This window comes from Meleagris gallopavo, chromosome 7 (genome assembly GCF_000146605.3).
Source record: "Meleagris gallopavo isolate NT-WF06-2002-E0010 breed Aviagen turkey brand Nicholas breeding stock chromosome 7, Turkey_5.1, whole genome shotgun sequence".
NCBI lineage: Eukaryota > Metazoa > Chordata > Aves > Galliformes > Phasianidae > Meleagris > Meleagris gallopavo.
Window position 1 is genome coordinate 3,097,886 of NC_015017.2, and position 21,145 is coordinate 3,119,030.

The 21,145-nt window shown below is 43.3% G+C and overlaps 1 long non-coding RNA gene across 1 annotated transcript; it reads left to right on the forward strand.

The window, feature by feature from the left end:
* The first annotated feature begins 2,834 nt into the window (after window positions 1-2,834).
* LOC109368445 lies at window positions 2,835-12,738 on the forward strand. The gene is made up of 4 exons (XR_002116462.2): window positions 2,835-2,957; window positions 11,474-11,555; window positions 11,828-11,863; window positions 12,200-12,738. It is a non-coding gene; the product is annotated as an uncharacterized LOC109368445 (long non-coding RNA).
* The last annotated feature ends 8,407 nt before the right edge of the window (window positions 12,739-21,145 follow it).

The following is a 21,145-nucleotide window of genomic DNA, read 5'->3' on the forward strand; positions in this document are numbered from 1 at the left end:
AAAAAAAAAAAAAAAAGTCATATGCCTGTATAGACACTGATCAGATGATGTGTGATGCTCCTTGTGACTTAAAATTGAATGTTATAGGAAGTTCTTGGCATAGGATAAGCCTTGTAGAAATCAAAGCAGAACTAATGGCCTGAATTCATTTGAAAGTCAAGTTTTGAAAGTGCATCTGTGAAAATCTCGTTCTAAAATTCTGTATTTGTATCAAGTCATGCTTTATTCACTTCCATCCATTTTTTCTCTTGTATGTATGTAACTTGAATTTGATGCTATTTTCTGAAGGTTTTTAAATGTGAGAGCCTTTATTAAATTATGATTAAAAAATTATGTACTTAGAGATTGATTGCTATCATGGTAACATGGAAAAAATAACTACAAAACAATTATGCCTTTCTTTGCACCATTGTATTTAAATGTACTTTGCTGCATTGGAGCAGTTCTTGATGCTTGCTTACTTGTTCTGATAGGCTTAATTCCTTTCTCAGATTGATCATAAGTTATTGTCAGAATTTTGCTTCTTAGGAGCTGTAAGCATTACATGGCATGCATTGCCTTTGTGAATTCATAACTTACAGATGCTGTCTCTGCTACGATGTGCAATGAGAACGATGGTTGTGGGGGGGGGAAATGAAGTTGTTTGTGCAAGGTGTTTGTTTTGCTTGTAATAAAACTTAGCGTCAGCCACCTCGAAGTGTCTCATTGCATGAGCTTAGCTGTGGAACAAGTGCATGGTTCCTATGTGTGTCTCAACAGGTAAATGGAAACGTTAAGTACTTCTCTGTGAACTTGATAAGCTGTCAAGATAGTATCCTATCTGCAAGCTCTGTAGGATGAGTTGTTTTGTGTCATCGCTGCCACTGGAGATCCCGTGCAGATTTGAAATATCCTCTGTAGAGCTGTTGGAAATACACACTTCATGGATAATAGGTGTAGTTTTCAATGGCATCTACTAGAATTCAGCAGCTGGAGTGTCTTGGTCTATCACTTACGCTAGGCTGAATCATTGCTCTTCACTAAATGCAGTTCTCAAGTACATGCAGGTCTGTGTGAGCAAGCAGAAATGTAAGGCTCATTAACAAATGGAATAACTCATAGGATGAATGTGTTTTGGGTTTTTGTGCAGATAAACGCTGGAAGCAAATAAGGTACTGAGTCAATACTGCGTAGATGTGGTCGTTTATTTTAACAATTGTAGCACATTTTAACTTGATGTTTCATAGCACGTCGATATACCTAATGGGGTATTCTTTGCAGGAGTAACAGTGAGTCTCTGCAGAATTCTGAAGCGTGGAGCTTTTTTTGCTGTCCACGAGGAAGGGATTTGGCACATCAGGAAACTCTTCCTTATGTTCTTTATGTATAGGCAATAGATTTACAGAGCTGTTGTTCCCTGGCAGCTGAAAGGAAGCTGTGCTTGAAATTTGCCTTTTTTTTTTTTTAAAGCCATACTCAACTTGTCACAAATTTGCTCACGTTTAATTTGATTCCTTTGAATCAGATAATGTTAACAAGAAGAGTTACTATCAAAGCAGCAAGTTTTGCCTTCCTAATTGAAGTACACTCAATGTTAACTCCGACCTATTGGTCTATGCTTCTGGGAAAGGGAGTTTGGGCCTGAATCAACTTATGGGCAGTCCTGCAGCACTGGAAGAAGGAGATTTTGATGCCAGAATTGAAGCAGTTGTAGAACACTGCTGAGGCAATTGGTAAGCATAAAAAACAAAGCCTAAAGTTCAGTGCTGCAGACTGATTAATTCAGTGCTGCTAATCATAAGCGGAGGTATAGCACTTGATTAAAGCACGTTTGAAAAAAGTCTTGTAGTAAGGATAAATCAAGCTCCTCGAGCCAATGGCTGGGTTTTGGCTCACAAAAACAAGGTTATAAAACCATGAGTCATGGAGCAAAGAGTGTGCAGGGGTCGTTTTTCACTGCCTTCAAGTGAGGGTGCTTTAAAGTAAGTAGGAGGCAGGCTCAAAACAAAAGGTATTTCATATGGTGTCAGCAGAGCAGAGGCCAGACAGCTGTGCTCCCTTTGGGGTGCTGTGATATTTTGGCATGGCACGGAGTAGGGAGATCATCAGCAAACACATTAAAGGTGGCTAACAAATTTGGTTCTAGCACCTGTTTAGTATCCTGAGAAAATGCATATGCTTAATGTGTGATTATTGGCTCTGTGGAAGAGGTAAAAATCCAATACTTGCATTCTAGATTATAGATGTTATAAACAAATTGTATGTTTTTACCTCAAAAAAATGCTGTAAATCTCAGGCTAATGACATTCAGGCCACTGCCCTTGAAATTTATCTCTGTATTTCATTACAAATTGCTTCATCTGGGACACCTGATAACACCTTCAGCAGTAATGTCTGCAGTTCAGTGGCATCAGGCTATTGTTGATAATCGAAAGTAATGTTTAATCAATATTGCATGACCTTACTGCGTGGCTGTGGTCTAAGGAAAAATATGAGGTCAGGCCAATATGTTTTTTCATTATTATTGTTCTTTTTTTAAGAATGGTTCTGTGTATTGAATGAAACGTACCTGACAATACTGAGATGCTTCCTTGCATTGGTGTCTTGGGTAGAGAATATAATCATATATAGCTCATACCAGTGCACGTTTATACATCTGATTACTTGTTTTATTATATCTAAAATATCTTCCCTGCCTCTCAATTATACACGTTTGAGGGAAAGAGATGAATTTTCTTAAAAATGAGTGTCTGGTGGGTGTAGGGGAACCTTTCTGTTGCAACCTGAACTGATGAGCAGCACCTGGTGAAGTGGGTGGCTGGCCCAGAGAGCACAGGTGCAAGTAATTCACTTGTGCTTCACTCCCACCTGACCACAGCCCTCCCTGGGCTCATTTAAAGGCTAGCCTCCGAAGGAAGAACATCTGCTGGCTGAAGGCTGCTTCCTGAGGAAGAGTGTTCTACATCCAGAGAACCTGGGTGAGTCAGCCTTTTTTCCTATCTATGGTTATCGGCATCCCTAAGATTGAATATTCATTTGTTATTTGAGAAGTGATTTTGGAGGAAGAAGTGAGTGGCTTGTAAGAACTTAGGGTGTTGGGGAGCTGGACGTTGCGTTGTCTCACAAGTGTTTTGGGGAAATAACAAGTAATACTAAAGATCACTGGTACTTCTAATCTCAAAAGCAGAGTTGGCATGCTTTGGAAGTTCTTGTTATCTGTCTTATCTTAGCACTCCTCATATGAAGAACAAACATAGGAAGGGCCCAAACCTGTGGTCAGCCTGGGTGAGGCTCACAGGAGCAAGAACAGGAGAAAAAAGAATTCCAGTAGGGTCGTGCTATCATTCGTAGTATTCCTGCACTGATCTGGTGTCTTCATATCAAATTTGATTTGGATGCTCTATTGTATCCTTCAGTTTTCCAGCAAACCAGCTCTTTGTACAACAAAACTCCTTCAAATATTCTGCTCAGAACAAAGAGAGAAGCTTTCAAACTACAGTCATGTGAAACTAGGTGCGTTATCTGGGGAAAATGTGTGAATGTCCCTGGTCCCTCTGCCTGGGCTTTCTGTGCTGCCAATTGAGGGTGGACTGGTCTACGGAATGCAGCAGAGAAAAGCTTTTTGTTTCTCCTCTTTATGTTACTTTGGAGCTGGAGGGTGACTTATTTTTGCTCTTGTAAATAGGATGAATTTGTTGTCTGATTAACTGAGATTAACCCATTTGGCCTTATAGGGGAACTGCTAGGGCTTGACGTGGTGATGGAGCACCTGGTGAAGGGCTGTGGCTGGCCTGGGGAGCACAGGCAAAGTGTTTGCACCTATGCTTCCCAGCTGGCCAGAAGGGGACCCATGAAGCTTAATTTAATAAAAACCTTCCGATCTTATTGGTTGAGTAGCGTCTCTTAAGGAACAAAGGAAGATTCAGGTGTCTTTAATAGCAGCATGGCATGTTCTGCCTCTTCAGACTTGTTTGACTTGTGTTAAATAGTCCTTAGAAGCATAGGAACGCTTGGTATATAATCAGAAGGAGAGGAAGTTTTGCAGTACTGTGTGGTGCTGTGGCAAGGTGCAGTGCTGGTATCTTCCCACCATGGGTTGGAGAAGCAGAGATTTTGTCCTGATGGGTACAGCAGGGACATAACCGTTTGGTTGCAGTAGCTGTGTGAGCTCAGCTTTTTTTTTTTTTCCATCATGAAGGATCTGGAAGAACACTTAAAAACAAAACAAAGTACAGAACAATAAATTGGAGGCCTTTTAATTGAATTAAATATTAATATGGATAATGCGATCAATACCATATTGATTGCGTTAGCTGAAATAATGTTTAATTCAGTAAGCCCACGGTGCTGGACCTTTCCCCTCATATTTATTTTGTGCTGTGCAGCAGCACAGTGCCCATATCCCACATGCAAACGATATAGGAATTGCCCATCAGCTCTGTCTGCTCTCTGAATGCCTGGCCCTGCTGCAGAGCTCCAGTCCTGCTCCTCACAGCTGTGTCAGAGCAGGAAGCTTCCTCCCCTGACATGCTTCTGAAGAGGTGCCAGCTTCTGGCTTTAAACTCAGCCAACCTTGAAGGATTTTATTTGTGCTTGTAGCAGGAGGTTTTTATTAAATTAAGCTTCATGGGTTTGTTTCACTGAAAAATTGGAGGCAGATGCTCTCCTCACTTACAGTAGGAGTTTTGTGGTCCTGCTGTTTTGCTTGCTGTGTACCTGTTGAATGAGTTAGTGAAAACATCCTGGGATAATAGTCTTGGTTTGTGTCTTTTTTTTTTTCCCTATGATATCTTTTGTATGAGCTCTTTTAAGAGTTTGCGTGGGCAATTGGTTTGTGTTTTCATAAAAGCTGATGAAATGGCCCTTGGCTCAATAATGACAGCCTGAGAAGCCAGCTGCCGAGTTAGCAGCTCCTGTGGTCTGTACAGCAGCAAGTGCCATAGCCGAATTGGGCATTCACGTTCCCAAACTTGGGCATTAGGGTTTTGGGGTGGAAGCCCACAGACTCTTGCTCAAAGGAGTAAGCAACCAGGTGCAGCAGCTCCTTGTTAAGATGATGTGAGAATGGTACATGCCACTCCAAGGGCAATGTCTGTAAGAGCCACAAGTCAGAAGGAAGAGCCATCCCTGGTGAATGCCAGCGAGGTAGTAGTGCCAGCTTTGGAGCAGTCTCTGGGTTGCTCTATGGTGATCTGTAACTTGGAGGTGGAAACTTTCCTATGCATGTGTGTGGAAAAAGTGACAGTAGGAGCAGAGGAGGAGAGAAAAGTCTTCACAAAGGTGTGAAGTCTTTGCTCACCTTTGTGCGAACTGCATGCTGGGATCTTGCAGAGGCAAAATCATGCACCCCTGTGAGGCAGGAGGAGAACAAGCTCTGTGTTTAAGCAGGCAATGCTCAAGACAGCAAGGAGGTACTTAGGTGGAAGATAACACTGCTTAGCTTGTGCCCAGCCCAGATGTGAGGCTGTTTGGCAGCTGGAGAAAGCCTCAAGGCCAGGAGGCTGTTGGGTTGGTGTGCAGAAGCTCATGTTTTCATGGTGGTGGTCTATACGTAATTCATGCCTACCCTTTATCATGGAATGGCTTGGGTTGGAAGGGACCCCATTCCTGGAGGTGTTCAAGGCCAGGATGGATGGGGCCCTATGCAGCCTGGTCTGGTATTAAATGTGGAGGTTGGTGGCCCTGCCTGTGGCAGGGGGGTTGGAGATTCATGATCCTTGAGGTCCCTTCCAACCTGGGCCATTCTGTGACCATCAAGTTCCAACCCTCCTGCTGCAGGCAGGGCCACCAACCTCCAGGTTTGGTACTAGACCAGGTTGCCCAGGGCTCCACCAACCTGGTCTTGAACACCTCCAGGGATGGAGTGTTCACAGCTTCTCTGGGCGGCCTGTAAGGCGTTCCTTCAAGGATTTCACAGTTGCCAAAAAAAAAAAAAAAAATCAGAGTGCAAGTCAGAGAAAGACCTGAGATTTCATTTTCCTAGATGGCAAATAGTGACCTGGAGCAGTGAATGGAGAACTGGGAGCTCCAGCATCCCAGTTAGTGTTATCCAGGTCCAAGCTCTTGCCCTGGCTGTTGCAGGTTCCTGCTGATGGCTTTAAGCGGTAAATGAATTGGGGCTGGGGTATATCGTGTGTTTTAGGAGGTTGGCTGGTAGCTGTGACTGGTGAGGAAGCTGAAATGTTTTCTTCTGTGCCTTATGGGTGATAAATCTTTGTACATGTTAATATATTTAACCATGGTGGCAAAACATGTTTGAGTGCAGCATGGAAAGAGGTTATAACCAGCCCTTGGGATGTGTTGCATATTCCCACACTTAATAAGAGAACATTAAGGTAACTACTGAAACTGTCTTTGAATATTAAATGATTGAGTATTAAATGAGTATCCACTTCTCCTGGCTTCATTTTCTCCCTTTCGCATCCTTTAAAGAAAAGCACTTAAGTGAAGGTATCTTCACATAAGAATATTTGGGACTGGTTTCTGTCTGGAACCCCACTGTCACTGTACTTTGCACAGCTCCTGGTATTTCATCTTTGGGGCAAGCCTGGGCCCCCTAGCTATTTTAAAAAACGATGAGACAAATTGTATCTGCTTGGACATCTCAGGAGTTATTTCTCCAGGTGGCAATTTCCAGGCTCTCGTGGCAGTTCATCAGGGCGTTGAGCACAACCTCAAGCTGCTGGAGCTCAGGGAGTGTTGGGACACTGCTCAGCCGTAAGGGTTGTGTATGGGTGGTGCTGTATAGAGCCAGGGTTAGACTCAGTGGTTCTTAGGGATTCCTCCTAACCCAGAATGTTCTATGATTTTATAGTTCTCCAATCCTATGGCAAGAAAAAATGCAGTAGCAACAAAGGAGGCTCTTGAAATCTCTACCTTAGGGGCAAGCAACCAAATTCTACTGCAGAAGAGTCTGCTGCAGAGGTCACCTTCCAAATTTTCCCCTCCACTGGCCTTTTTTTTTTTTGGTCAGTGTTTTCTCTGCCCAAAGCAAATCCAGGAGTTGTTTTTTTTTTTTTAATCGTTTTGCACTTGCAGCCACCTTTGCATGGATCCCCGTTCCTGGTGTGCCTGCTGCAGGTTTTTACAGCTGTCCCCTGCATTACAGCATTTTCACACCATGGTTCCCAAGCATTTCCTTCTAATGGATTTTGCATTAGTAGAGAGTGTCGGGAAATCTAGTACCAAAAGGTTAATGCACATCCATTAGTCCTTTCTTTCCCCCTCTTTTTTTTTATGTGCTGATAGAAGGCAACCAATTTCAGTAAATACATTAGGTCTGGAAGGAGTCTGGAAACAATTGAAATTCTGTATGTGCAAAGCTATGGGACTATTAATATTGTCCTGTTTGAGCACTGCAGGGGTTGCAGATGCTGAGTGATACCTTCCAAGCTTTTTCCAGCCTTGCAATCCTCCTTTTCCTCACAAGCAGAGCTGGGGGCTTTGAGACCAGCTTTTACATTTATCATTGAGAGGGCTACTTACTCTGACTCTCAAATGTTTTGAATGAAGCTGTGCTTTCACCCACATGCTCCCAGCTATTAGGCTAAGGACAACATCAAAGTAATTCCAGCTGTTGAGTGGACAGCTGAGCTAGCTTTGAAAACTAGACTGCCTCTGAATCTTCAGCAAATGGTTTTCTCCCTTCCCCCCCTCAAAGTAGCAATTTATTTCCTGCTAATTGGAGCAAAGTTGAACCCCATCTGTATCTCATTGCTTTCCCTGACCTGCTCTTTAGACAAGGTCAGGCTTTTCCTGTCTATTACCCTAATGACCACAAGTAGCAAGTGGGAGGGAGGGCTGGCTGCTTGTTTTGCCTCCTGATGTTATGATTTGCAGAACTTGCTATGTTCTTTAACTGAAAACTCACATTTTAGCTGTGCAGGCTTTTTGAAAGCTAGGAATCTGAGTCATGATATTTTCATGCTCATTGTCCTTACGTTTAGCACTTGGTCAGCATGGGCTGAGACTCCTCACCTTTGGAGACACCTGACTGGAGAGCCACACCCCCACTCTCATCCTGCTCCTTCCCACTGTTATTTCCAGATACCTCGTTGCTGTTCAGGCTGAGTGCATGTTTCTGCATTAAAACGTGTAGTCCATGGAGAAAACCTGCTCTGGTCTTATCGGAGCCCCACTGTGGTCAACTACGTGATGAACTTAGCAGAACCACCAAGGTTAGAAAAGATCTCCAAGAGCATCCAGTCCCACTATCACTAATATTTCCCACTAAACCATGTCATTCAGTACCGCATCCAAATGTTTCTGGGATGCATCCAACAACTATAACTCCACCACCTCCCTGGGCAGACCTGGCACTTGGTGTTGTTGAACTTCAGCCTAGTGATCCAGCCCATCTGGATCCCTCTGTGGGGTCTTCGTACCTCCAGGTAGATCGATACTTCTTCCCAACTTGGTGTCATCCGCAAACTTACTGAGTTTGCACTCAAGGCTCTCATCCGGGTCATCGATAAAGATGTTAAGTCTGCTGCTTCTGTTCAAGGAACGTTTGGGCATTGTGTTGAGGGACATGGTTTAGTGAGAACTATTGGCAATAGTGGATGGTTGGACTGGATGATCTCGTAGGTCTTTTCCAACCCTGGTGATTCTGTGAAACCTTGGTAGGCAAAGCTGGGCGCACAAGCAGCTCTTGGTCTACAGGTGCAAAATGGTACAGAATCAAGGCAGAAAGGAAAAAAATGATCTTGTGTATTCTAATTTCACTTAATGAGAAACCATTCACATTCTACCATTTCTGATCTCTATCTTCCTATTCCCATTGTAATGGTAATTATTAACTGAGAAATCACTTGATGGCTTTCACATACCCCCCACACTTCAAGTATCTAACAACCTATTGATTCGATAGCTTGGCAGCATTCCCAATTGAGGACCTGCAGCTTGATTTTCTTTTCTTTTTTTTTTTTTAACACTTTGATCATCTCACATACAAAGCATAATTATTTTTGTGGTTAAAACAAGGGGTGGATTGCAGATGGATGGAGTCTGGAGTATGCTCCTGTGTGCAATCCCCAGTTGGAACAAGCTGTGCCTGCGTTTTCTCATAAGAAAGATCTTGAAATATTATCTGTGGGTTGGATTTCTGATCCCTGAATCACTACAGTCAGCAATGGAAAGGTGTGCCATGTATGTGTTTGGAGGTAATCTGACAAAAGACAATAGCAGTATTTGATGCTAAGACCATATCTTTATTTTCCCTGAGTACTGTGCATACTGGTGCAGAAAACTCAGATGGTGCAGGAGGTCCTGCAGGGCTCTCCAATGAGTGCTGGGTGAGTCTGCAATGCTGCACAGGTACAGCTGTGGTCTTGCCCCTGCAGAACATCGCAGGCTCTTCTAGAGGAGTGAGGCACGATGGGCAAAGATTTGCTCTAAAAGAATACACAAATTTCACCTCTATAAAGAGAAGTCTGTCTTTGCAGAACTTTTTTTGCCCATGACCCTGAGGGGCTTCCCAACTGGTCTGTTAATCATCCATACGCAGCTGAAATGGCCCAATTTGATCATGCAATGCCTAGATGACCTGGGGACCTATGGGGAATAAGACAGTGGGAGAACTTGAATTACGAGTTAGCAGTTTTCCCATCTCATATATCACAGACTGAAGGCTTTATGACTTCAGAGCTTACTGTATTAATTTTATGCATGAGTGCTTTATTTTTTTCCATACAAGATATATCACTGGCTTTCTGGAGCAAAATATCATTAGACCTGGAAAGGGATTTGGTCACTTACACTTTGTCACCGAGGATCGTTGCACATAGATTATGCAGGCCCGTACTGTGCCATTTCTTATGTGTTTATTAAGTGATTATAAGTATCGATCAGTGCGCCTTCAGGGGACACTTGAGATCTGTTATTGTAGCAACATTTCATTTAGAAAAATGACACACGCCTTGATTTGTGTCTTGGGAAGGCCCATTGAAGGGCTTGCCTTATAAGAAGACAGTCTGTTCTGGTGGAATCAGCTCTGTTCCACTGTTGTGCATCTTCTCCCATCCCATGTTGAAGTGGTACATTCAGTGCTGGCATTGAGGACAGGAGACTGGATCACCTGGAGTCCTGCCTTATCTGGGCCCGAGCCTTTGGTTTTATCAAACCAAAAGAGCTCCTTTGGTTTTATCTGTATCAGTTCAGGACATCAGTCTTGAAAACATGACTTTTCGGAACTGCTAAGCTCTCAGAATCATTACTGTTTCAGTGATAATGACTGTTTTTTTTAATAATGAACCCATAAAATAAAGCTGTTTACCCTGCAAGTTTAATCTACTACCACAGAAGCTAAGGCAAAAGAGGTGGTGAGCATACCTGTGACTGGAAGATACTCATGCTTTTGGTTTGTTCCCAAGATGGTTAGTGGAAGGACCACAGCTAGCCCTGTGCATCATTGCAGACTCACCCAGCACTCATTGGAGAAGTCACTTCAAGTCAAGCATTCAGAAGAATTATTTTCCTCTTCAGTCAATACAGACACTTTGAGTTACCAGGAAAAAACAAACAAACAAACTTGTAAAACATTGCTAATGAGAGTAACTGAAGGCTGGGCCTCTTCTGGAAACTGATGCTTCTTTAGGTTGTTTCTTTTTCCTAAGAATTATGTTTAAAGTGTCTCATGCTGAGTACTTAAAGAACGACCTGGAAATGTGGCTGGTCTCTGTTTCTGTATTTCCACTTACTTATAACTGAACGCTACAAGCCCACCTTTGATTAAGTGATCCATGAAAGAAAAAAGTGCTATCTGGCACTTAAATGTAAATGAATACTTCCTAATTCATTAATGAGAAGGGTGGAGATGAGAAGCAGTAGGTAAGTGGTAAGGAGCCTGCATAAATTCATGAACAAAACTGACTGAAGTCTTCAACTGCACCCTGAGACTGAGCAGTCTGTACACAGGGGAATGGCGTAAATATGATTTGCAGCCAGATACCCAGAGAAGGAGGAATTTCCTTGTGTTGCATGACTGTTCCTTTATTAGTTTGATGTACAGTGGGACTATTTCTCTTGGAAATGGCTTATTAGTTAACATTTCATTTTCCTTCCCAAAGTTAGCCCTCGAAAGTAGCAAGATGAAACACAGCTCTCTGCCAATGGCTATCCTCAAACTTTATTAATACCAACTGTTGCTGCAAATGACCTGTTTCAGAATAAGTAATAAAGATCTCATTTTGCATGTAAGCACACACTCACTCTTATTCACGTAGAGTTTCCGCAGCAGGGGAAGAGTGAAAAATTTGTTAATAAAAAAACCCACTAAAGTTCATAATACAATTGCCTTGGTAGTTATGTAACTGTTATACCTGCTGCTTCTCTTTAGGTATTTGAGACCACACGCTAATTTAATATAACATCATCAGCCCATTTCTTGCTGTGCTTTATCCTAATGATGTGCTTGTTTGAAAGGAATGTGAGTCAGCTGGTTTTTGTCCTTTATTTTTGTGCTTTCTAATCTACTCAGTTTCTCTTTTCTCTTCAGTTGTAACGGGAAGGCTCTGACACTTGAAGGTTTCCCTAGCACAAGGCTTGAGAATGATCACCCACTGCCCCTGCATGTGAAGGTAACAGTGTTTGCAATGTACTATGTTCTCAAAAACTAATGTAAAATGTCACTTGTTGGGCAACATATGAAATGTATCTGATGAAATGGCAAAACAAAACTGTAGTGTGCATGGATTTCTTGCAAACCTGGCTGGTGAAACATTTCTTGTTGGGTTAACTGTCTCCAAGGACTTGTTGACATCAGTGGTTGGAAACTCAGTCATATCCACCTAAATTGCTGCACTTAAGATCTCAGTTCTCATTCAGCGTCTTGTTTCTGCCTTTAACACAGATTCACAGCAGAAAATTCCTGTAGTTCCACTACAAGGTATCACTTTCACTGGCAGTGTATGATTTTGGACTAGGTGGTCTTTGTCTGTAATGCACTTTATGGATGGAGCTCAGGTTGCCACTAACGGTTTTGGTGAGAGGTGGGACTGTGAATGATCCAGTTGGAGAGATGGTGAGCCTAGATCTTCGCAGGAGAGGATATCTTCTATATATCTTGCTATCTTCACCTCATGGGAATTAAAGCATGTCCGATGTCCCTACTCTGTCCATTAAAGGGAACTGCACAAAAACAGTGGCACTCGGAGTTTTCAGGAAAACCATGAGGCTAAATCATCCTATGGGGCTTCACATCACAACATGCTTTATGTTCCAGGTACATCACCATTTGGTTTCTTTTAATGCTGGAGGAGCAGGGATGGGTAACGCTACTGTTTGTTTGGAGATGCAATTAACCCAAGTGCAGAGGACTGCAGCAAGCCAAGAGAATAACCTTAAATCCAGGGGAAGTTAGGGGAACTTTAAAGCCATCTGCAGCTCCAATGGGTCCCTGCACACCCCTTTTGCTTACAGTTGCTATGTCAGAAGTACTGACACCAGCCAGGAGTGTGCAGAATTTTAGGCTTTGGTTTTTCTCAAATGAAAAACCTTTATCATCCTCTCAATTCCAGGCATGTTCTATCTGCATTAAATGGAGGTTCATGGACTGCAAAACGAGTGTTTGAGTGTTTCAGCATGTTTATGCATGTATGTTTATGCACTTGTATTTAGCAGAAGCAGCTCCCAGAGAAGGATCGGTCACTCATCCATACTTAGTGAATATAGGTATGAGCCAAGGAAGGAAGTCAGAGTGCCACTTCTTAGCTGTGAGCAGTCATCAGCTACATGTTGTGAAATAGGGGATTTTATGTTGGAATGACAGACATGCACAGCTAATTCCAGTTTTTTTTCTGAACTCAAAATACAGATACCACATGTATTTATTATTTGGAAAAAGGAAGTTCAAGTGTAGCCAAAATGAGGACTTAGTTATGTTCATACTGCCTAAGGTAACGGCTACTTGCTTCACACTCCGGGATTAACAGATATATAATAAAAAGAAAGGTGTTCACACGCGCTTACACACCTTTTCACGTGCTTACATGAGCTTACATGAGGTTACACAATTACACTTGCTTACACGTTTCCACAGGCTAACAGGTGGTTAAAAGGGCTTAGGCGGCCTTACACGAGTTTTCACAGTGTTGCACGCTCTTGCACGCCGTTGCACGCTCTTGCACGCCGTTGCATGCTCTTACACGCTCTTACACACTGTTGCACACCATTGCACACTCTTACACACCATTGCACGCTCTTGCACACCGTTGCACGCTCTTGCACACTGTGATTCGCTCTTGCACGCCGTTGCACGCTCTTACACACCGTTGCACGCTCTTACACACTGTTGCACGCTCTTACACACCGTTGCACGCTCTTACACGCTGTTGCACGCTCTTACACACCATTGCACCATCTTACACGCTGTTGCACACTGTTGCACGCCCTTACACACTGTTGCACCATCTTACACACTGTTGCACGCTCTTACACACCGTTGCACCATCTTACACACTGTTGCACCATCTTACACGCTGTTGCACACTGTTGCACGCTCTTACACACTGTTGCACGCTCTTACACACCGTTGCACACTCTTGCACGCCGTTGCACGCTCTTGCACACCGTTGCACGCTCTTACACACCGTTGCACACCATTGCACACTTTTACACACCGTTGCACGCTCTTACACACCGTTGCACGCTCTTACACGCTCTTACACACCGTTGCACACCATTGCACACTCTTACACACCGTTGCACGCCGTTGCACACTCTTACACACGGTTGCACACTCTTACACGCCGTTGCACACTGTTGCACGCTCTCGGACATTGTTGCATGCTCTTACACACTGTTGCACGCTCTTACACACCGTTGCACACTGTTGCACGCCGTAGCACACTCTTACACCCTGTTGCACGCTCTTGCACGCTCTTGCACGCTCTTACACACTGTTGCACCATCTTACATGCTGTTGCACTCTTTTACACGCTGTGATTCGCTCTTACACACCGTTGCATGCTCTTACACGCTGTTGTTCGCTCTTACACACCGTTGCACGCTGTTACACGCTCTTACACACCGTTGCACACCATTGCACACTCTTACACACTGTTGCACACCATTGCACGCTCTTACACACTGTTGCACACCATTGCACACCGTTGCACACTCTTACAAACGGTTGCACACCCTTACACGCTGTTGTTCGCTCTTACACACCGTTGCACGCTCTTACACACCGTTGCACGCTCTTACACACCGTTGCACGCTCTTACACACCGTTGCACATTGTTGCACGCTCTCGGACATTGTTGCATGCTCTTGCACACCGGTTGCACGCTCTTACACATGTGCTACACTGTGTAAGAGCGTGCAACACTGTGCAAAGGCGTGTAAGAGCGTGCAAACACATGTAAGAGCGTGCAAGAGCATGCAAACACGTGTAAGGGCGTGCAAACGCGTGTTAACTTGTGGAAGAGCGTTTACACGTGCTTACAGGGGGTTACAGTTTTGCCAGGTACTCAATACGGTATTTTTGTAGAGATGGTGATTTCTGTTTTCTGATTTTTTTTTCACTCGTATTTAGCATTCGCATCTCCCAGAGCAGGATCCTTTCTGAATATAGGTGTCAGCCAAGGGAGGGATAGATATGTAATATAATAAATTATTAAATAGTATAATAAATTTATTATATATAATACAAATATTTTGTATTTTATATAATATAATATGTAAAGCAGTGGTGTCCAGTGAGGACAGGTTTCACTTTTGTCTAGAACCGCCTTCTTCATGCGTTCAGCACCCCAGTTAGAGAATGAGAGCAGGCAATATGCACCACGTGCTGTACGTTGTTAGTGATGATTGCTTTCCGTCTTGTATTGTCCAAATTGATGACTGTAATGCACGTAATATTCCATTGTTCATGATTACTGTACAAGTGAATAAAATCATGTTTTCCATCACCGTTGAAGGAGGACAGTGACTAACATGACTACAGTCACATATGCATTTCTACTTAGGTTGTATTTGACTTAGCAATACTGCAAAGAGAAGAGATTATTTCATATTCAAGTGTGACCTACGTATGAATGGAGCATTTCTCTGCTGGTGATGCTTTTATAATTTCAGCTCTACCCTCTCCCTTTTGCAGAACATGAGTTAAGTCTGCGTCCTGTTCACTGCTTAGTTATGTTCTGCTTGGCCACTGATAGCTGCTGGAACGTTTTTGCAGAAACAGCGTATCCAGTTGTAGTCAAGGGACGATTGGTCTTTACAGGCCATTTAAGCACGTGGCTTTGATTCAAAAGGATACTGACTAGAACAGTTTGTAGGCAGTAATAGTCCGGATCCAAACGGAAGGACAGCGGACACTTGAGCCTCACATAAAGCAAAGCACATCCTACAGCAAGCAGTGGTAACCATAGCAAAAGACTCAAGGGGTGCCAGTTGCCATGGCTGGTTAAATGCATCTTATGGGTGTCATTCCTTGAAATTTAAAGAGGCTAACTTTTAAATTGACATTAAATTCTGTATTTGTAGTATCTCTATTTCTCTATTCCCCACAATGATTCAGTGTTACTTCAGGCAGCCCTGTGGAAACGAAATTGTCTGGAAGTGCTCATGAGGGCTCTGCTGCCTGACACAGCCGTGGGGCTCGGGGCTGGCCCTGCAGCAGGTCAGCAACATTTTACCTGCAGCTTCACAGCCAACTAACCTGACAAACGCGATGTCCAGCAAATTTTTCATCTTGCAGAGTACATAAATCACCTTCATTCACAGAAAACAAAATCCCGGAGGTGCGCTGCAGTGCAGTCAGGCTCCTCGGATTTCTCTTCAGCTACCTGATTTGGAGGCCATTAGTGGCCTAAGCTGCCCTGCTGTCACTTGCAAAGGGAGATGCATCCAGGCTGGACAGACTGGCTGGACTCTCGTGGAAAGCACTTCAGGTAAGCTGGTTATTCTCACTGCTTTTTCCCTATTTCACTGAATCATGTAACCTGATAAATACACGCACAACAGACTTAAGTAACGTCACATTAACTCTGAAATGCATTCCAAGCAATGACAACACCAAAGAAATGATAAGGAAAAAGCATCTGAAGCTAGATGCTAATGAAAAAATAAATCAGTAACTTTGGGAGAAAGAGCTGGCTGGATAAAAACAGGCTGTTTGTACATTATGTGAGCTGGTAAGAGGCCTGCAGAGAGAGACAGAATGTATTGTTTCTCCTCTATGGAACTCAGCATATATTTTCCATTGGCAACTACAAGTCTTTTTTAAGACTATACTCCTCTGGATGATTAGTTAATTTCCTTTTATAATTAATTTAATCTTATTTTCGTTATTGAAAGGCAGTCAGTTCCGCATCTTAAGTATACAGCCATAACTTTCATTTTCTGTTTTCATCATTATTGCATGTGTTTTCATAAACATATACAGTGAGGTTTTTCCCATAATCAATAATATTTTAATTGGTATTTAACCCCAAATCACCTTCTAATATCCCCTTTAAGTACATCAGTATCTCCCTTACAATCCTGCCCTAGCCAGAATGCGAGGTTTGTCCAGGATGATTGATTCCTGTATTCAGTCATCACCTTTGTTTCCCATCACATACAAGTGACATTTCAGTTAAAAAAAAAAAAACCAACCACATTATTGTGGATTATTTGAAAGATAACGAGTTCCTCACATTCTGTGTATCCCCTTCTTCCCTCTTCCCCTGGCAGAGCACTCATCCATCCATATGGGTGACCAGGAGGAAGACACAGTACGACTGTTTCAAAATGTCCAAAATGGGGTTTCCTGGGAAGCTATTTGCTGATCCCTCAAAAGAAAAACCTTAACAAAGATTTTATACTTTGATAAATGAAAACGCAATAGCAAATACAGCTATTTTTACAGCTAATTTGCAGGAACACAGCCAGACCCAGGAAATGCCAAAAGCTGCTAGTGCAAGGCAGATGTTGCACTCATCAAGACAGCTCAGTAATAAGTGAGCAAATATCTTGTTTTCCTACATATTAATCTGAAATGATTGGACATTTTTCATCAGTTCAACAACTCACCTTCACAGCCACTTCTGAAAACCTCCAAGGCAGGATCCACATCAACCAAAGGCAGGTCCAAACCATCCCCGTAGCGGCAAATAAAGCCTGGCAAACCCTACTGTTTGCCTACTTCCTTAGAGTTTTACTTTCCAGATGTTATGGTTAGTTGTTTGGCTGTTTTTCCAAATGCACAACCAAGGTATTGCTGGAATACTTGAATGAAAAATCCACCTGGGTGTCTGGCTAACCCCTGTAGCTAATGGGATGGGGGCACGGCTCAACTGCTTCTTTTCAGGCTTTTATGGCGTGCCACTATAAGCAGAAAAACAGCATGAAAGACTTTATAAGTGTGCCATAATGAGCAAAATTACCTTGACTGTGTCCTTTCCAGTGCCAGATGCCTCACATTGTTAATCGTGGCAATAATTATTACAGAAATCCTACTCTGTCCCATTGCAGTAAGTCTAATAGCTCCAGCACTCTCTTCATCCTCCTGGAGCAGAGTTGGACCAGGTGACATCCAGAAGTTCCCTTCCAGCCTCAGTTCTTCTAGATCAGAAGGTCTGTGTGAGAGTTGATGCTGGAAGGTGCAAGCTGACTTCTCTTGGTGCTGCTCTGCCTGTGCTTTGCCAGCTTCTAGAGGCAGCCAAGAAAGTATTGTCTGGCTCAGCATTTTCACTACAGCAGCGGTAGTCCACCCTTCACAGTGAGATACAGGCTGTGTTCCTGCCCTGGGTCAACACTTCAGCTTGGACTGGGGAGCGTCCCAGCTATCTGTACCACACCCTTTGGACCAATATCTGAGGCTGCATGCTTATGTCAGGTACCAAAGGGTCCTGCTTTGACACAGGGACATGATTAAGGACCCTTTTTGCAATGAAAACTGGAGTGTTGACCACGATATTTGCAAGCTATGTGCCCATTACAGATGGGCTGTTGTTTCCAGTTGTGGTCTTGGTCTCATCCTAGAGCAAGCACTGCAGTCTCAGCATGCCTGGATGGTATCAGACAGTTGTATGGGCAGTCCCCATGCTTTAGCAGCTGCCCACATTGTCTTTTGTCCAGCATGCCACAGCTTCTGATATAACCAGCAGGCGATGTTCTCAGATGGTGACTCCTCAGTGCATTAAACTTGAGCCAGTGTGCCAGCTTCATCATTTCCTGGTAACTGTAGGGGCTGGTAGACCAGAAATATGGTAGACACGTACAGCCCTGTGTTTAACCACATTGCATGTGTCTAATCACATATCTCTTTACATCGGACCAATCTTGGGCATAGTCCATTCCTGCGTGGCCCACTTTGCAATCCAAAGAGTGAGCCCCATGTACACAGCCCAGCTAGCTGTGCAGATATTCAGGATACCATCACTGGGTTTCTTAATTTTATATATATATCCGTGTGGATATACACGGATATACACACGGCTCTTGTTTGTTCTCTCTCAGTCCCATTTTTGACCTGAGTCAATACAAAGACCTCAGCAGCTGTGCTAAGTCAGGTATAAAGGAATGCCAGTATCCCACTATACTCCAAAATTCTTGTAGCTGCCTTTGCACTGTAGGGACTGGGAACACCTGAATCTTGACCATTACTTCACTGGGCAGTACTCTGGTCTTTCCTGACCAAACTACACCCAGCAATTTCACTGACAAGCCTGGTCCTTGCACCTTCAGTGGGTTTACAGCCCACCCTTTTTCTTGTAAATAAGTAGTCAATGAATCTACTTCCATTCCTAATGCCTCTAATGAGTCATAAAATCATGACTCATAGAATCACTCACATTGGAAAAGATCTTAAAGATCGAGTCCAACCACAACCTAACCATACTACCCTAACTATAAAAACAACCCTCCACTAAATCATGTCCCCCAAGCACTACATCCAAACATCACTCCAGCTGTGCGAGTCATTCCACCACATTTCTGTGACGACAATTATATCATAGCTTCCCAACCACACAATGGCCTCTGACTCCTCCTTTTATTACCCACAGTAGTGTAAAGGCACCAGAGATGGCCTACTTTTGAGTAGCAGTAGCCCTAGTACCCTCATGACCATACTCAGGTGCTTCCACAGCCACAAACCCTCGTGTTCCTTCAACAGAAGTGTGAATCATCCTCCTCCCTCACCAAGACACAAGACTGTGGGATTTTACTAGCAAATCCCTCTCCTACAAGCACTGGAACGTTACATACAGGCTCTGTTTTAGAGACCCCAGTTACACCCTCACCCCCTCTTTGTACCTAGTTTCAATCTCTATCAATGAACCTTCCCAACTCCTATCTTAAGACTTCTTTCCACTGGTGGGAGAAGCTACTCCTACCAGTTGCCAGCAGGCCTGGTCTCATGCAAACAGAGCAGAGGTCAAAAAACCCAAACCCCTGCTGAGCACACCAGGCTTGGAGCCAGGTTGTTGGCCCATCATATTTAGTCCCTCATCATGCCCTATAACTGGAGGGATAAGGAGAACACAACCTGTGCTCTCGAACCCTTTACCTGTCACTCCAAGGCTCTGAAGTCCTTTTTTCAAGTCTTTAACGAAGTTCTTCCTGTATCATTGCTGCCTACCTGAAACAACAATAGGGGTGTCAGATGTCAATATGAGATCATCAATATAGCAGTACAGTTTGATGTTATTAGGATTGTTCCAATCACACAGCACTAAGTTAAGGCAGTAGGTTGGTGAATGGACATACCCTTCCAGCAGGATCTGAAAGGTCCACTGCCTGCCCATGTAAGTGTAAACTGATCTTGCAAGTCTTCATGAATGTGAATACTGAAGAATGCATACTCCATGTCCAGGACATGATGGTAGGTTTCTTATATCCCTATTAAGTGTGTCCAATACAGATGCAAATTTGGGTACAGCTGCATGAATGGGCAGTGTGACTATATTTAATTCTTTGCAATCCACTGTCACTCACCATGTGCTATCTGACTTCTGTAGTGTCCTTATGGGGACAGTATGAGATGTGCAGGTCTTACAATCCCTATTTTTCCTGGTTCCTGCACCATTCTAGAGATTTCCTCTTGCACTCCAGAAATCTATACTATTTCGTATTAGTAATCCAGCACAGATTTGGCAAGCAAATAGATTCATGTTTTGCATGGCAAAAAGCATAAAACCATAACACCTCTTAACATCACCTGCACAGTCCAGATACTAATACATCTGTCTCTCAGTCCAAACTCTCTTACTGTCATCTGGAAAGTCAGACCATAGTATATCTATACCCATGACATACTCCAGGACTGGGGCAATAGCAGCCTGGGTCACTTGAGGAGGTTTTTTCCTTTTATCAGGAACAAGGAAATCTTCCAGATTCCATGTTCATATTAGTATTTTTTTCAATAATTCTCATCCCTGCTTTTTTGGGGATGTTTTGAAGCTTCTGATTTTTCTTCAATAGCTTCCATAGCTGGAGGAGGACACGATTGGGCTGGTGATGAATTTTTGCAAATTGAACCCCAGCTTGGATTAAGTCATTAAAGATCAGTTTTCAAGATATGCTTATGGGTCCCACTGGGGAGTCCATGGGGCAGGTCTCCTGGTTTTAGTAACAGGGAGGACCTCTGCCCCTTCCAACATTTAGATTTTGCACCTGATCCAAAGGTGCTGTCTCTCCTAAATCAGCCACCAATTGGGTGGCTTGTTAGATGACGGCCTCTGAGGCCACTAAGGGATTCAGTATGGACACCAGCACGCCATATACTGGTGGGGAGAAGCTTGTTGTACTAGGAGGACCCTCATTCCTGCCAAAAACATTCTTGAGTGGCCTCCTTCACTCCTAGTTCTCTGATATAATTTTGGAGTTCTTCCATTGAGGTCCATAGGTCAGTATTTGTCAGTATAGTTAGGTTTTAGTCTGCTTGGCTTTCTCTATCCTTAGATTCAAGTAGGATCCAATGATCCTGCTTATCTAAGTTCCTTTCCCCTTCTAATGATACGGGTCTTAATTTCAGAGGGGAAAATCCAATTAAAGGGAAGGCAGTTTGCTCTGCTAAAGATGGAATTTTACTTTCATTTGTCTAATACGGGCCTTTAAAAGCTCACTTCCAGCTTTCAATTCTTCCTCCAAGGAATAATATGTATTGATAGTTAGTAGTAGCAGCCATGCTATGGTAGATGCTTTCCTACCATAGGATTTTTCCTACTACTCTTTCCTT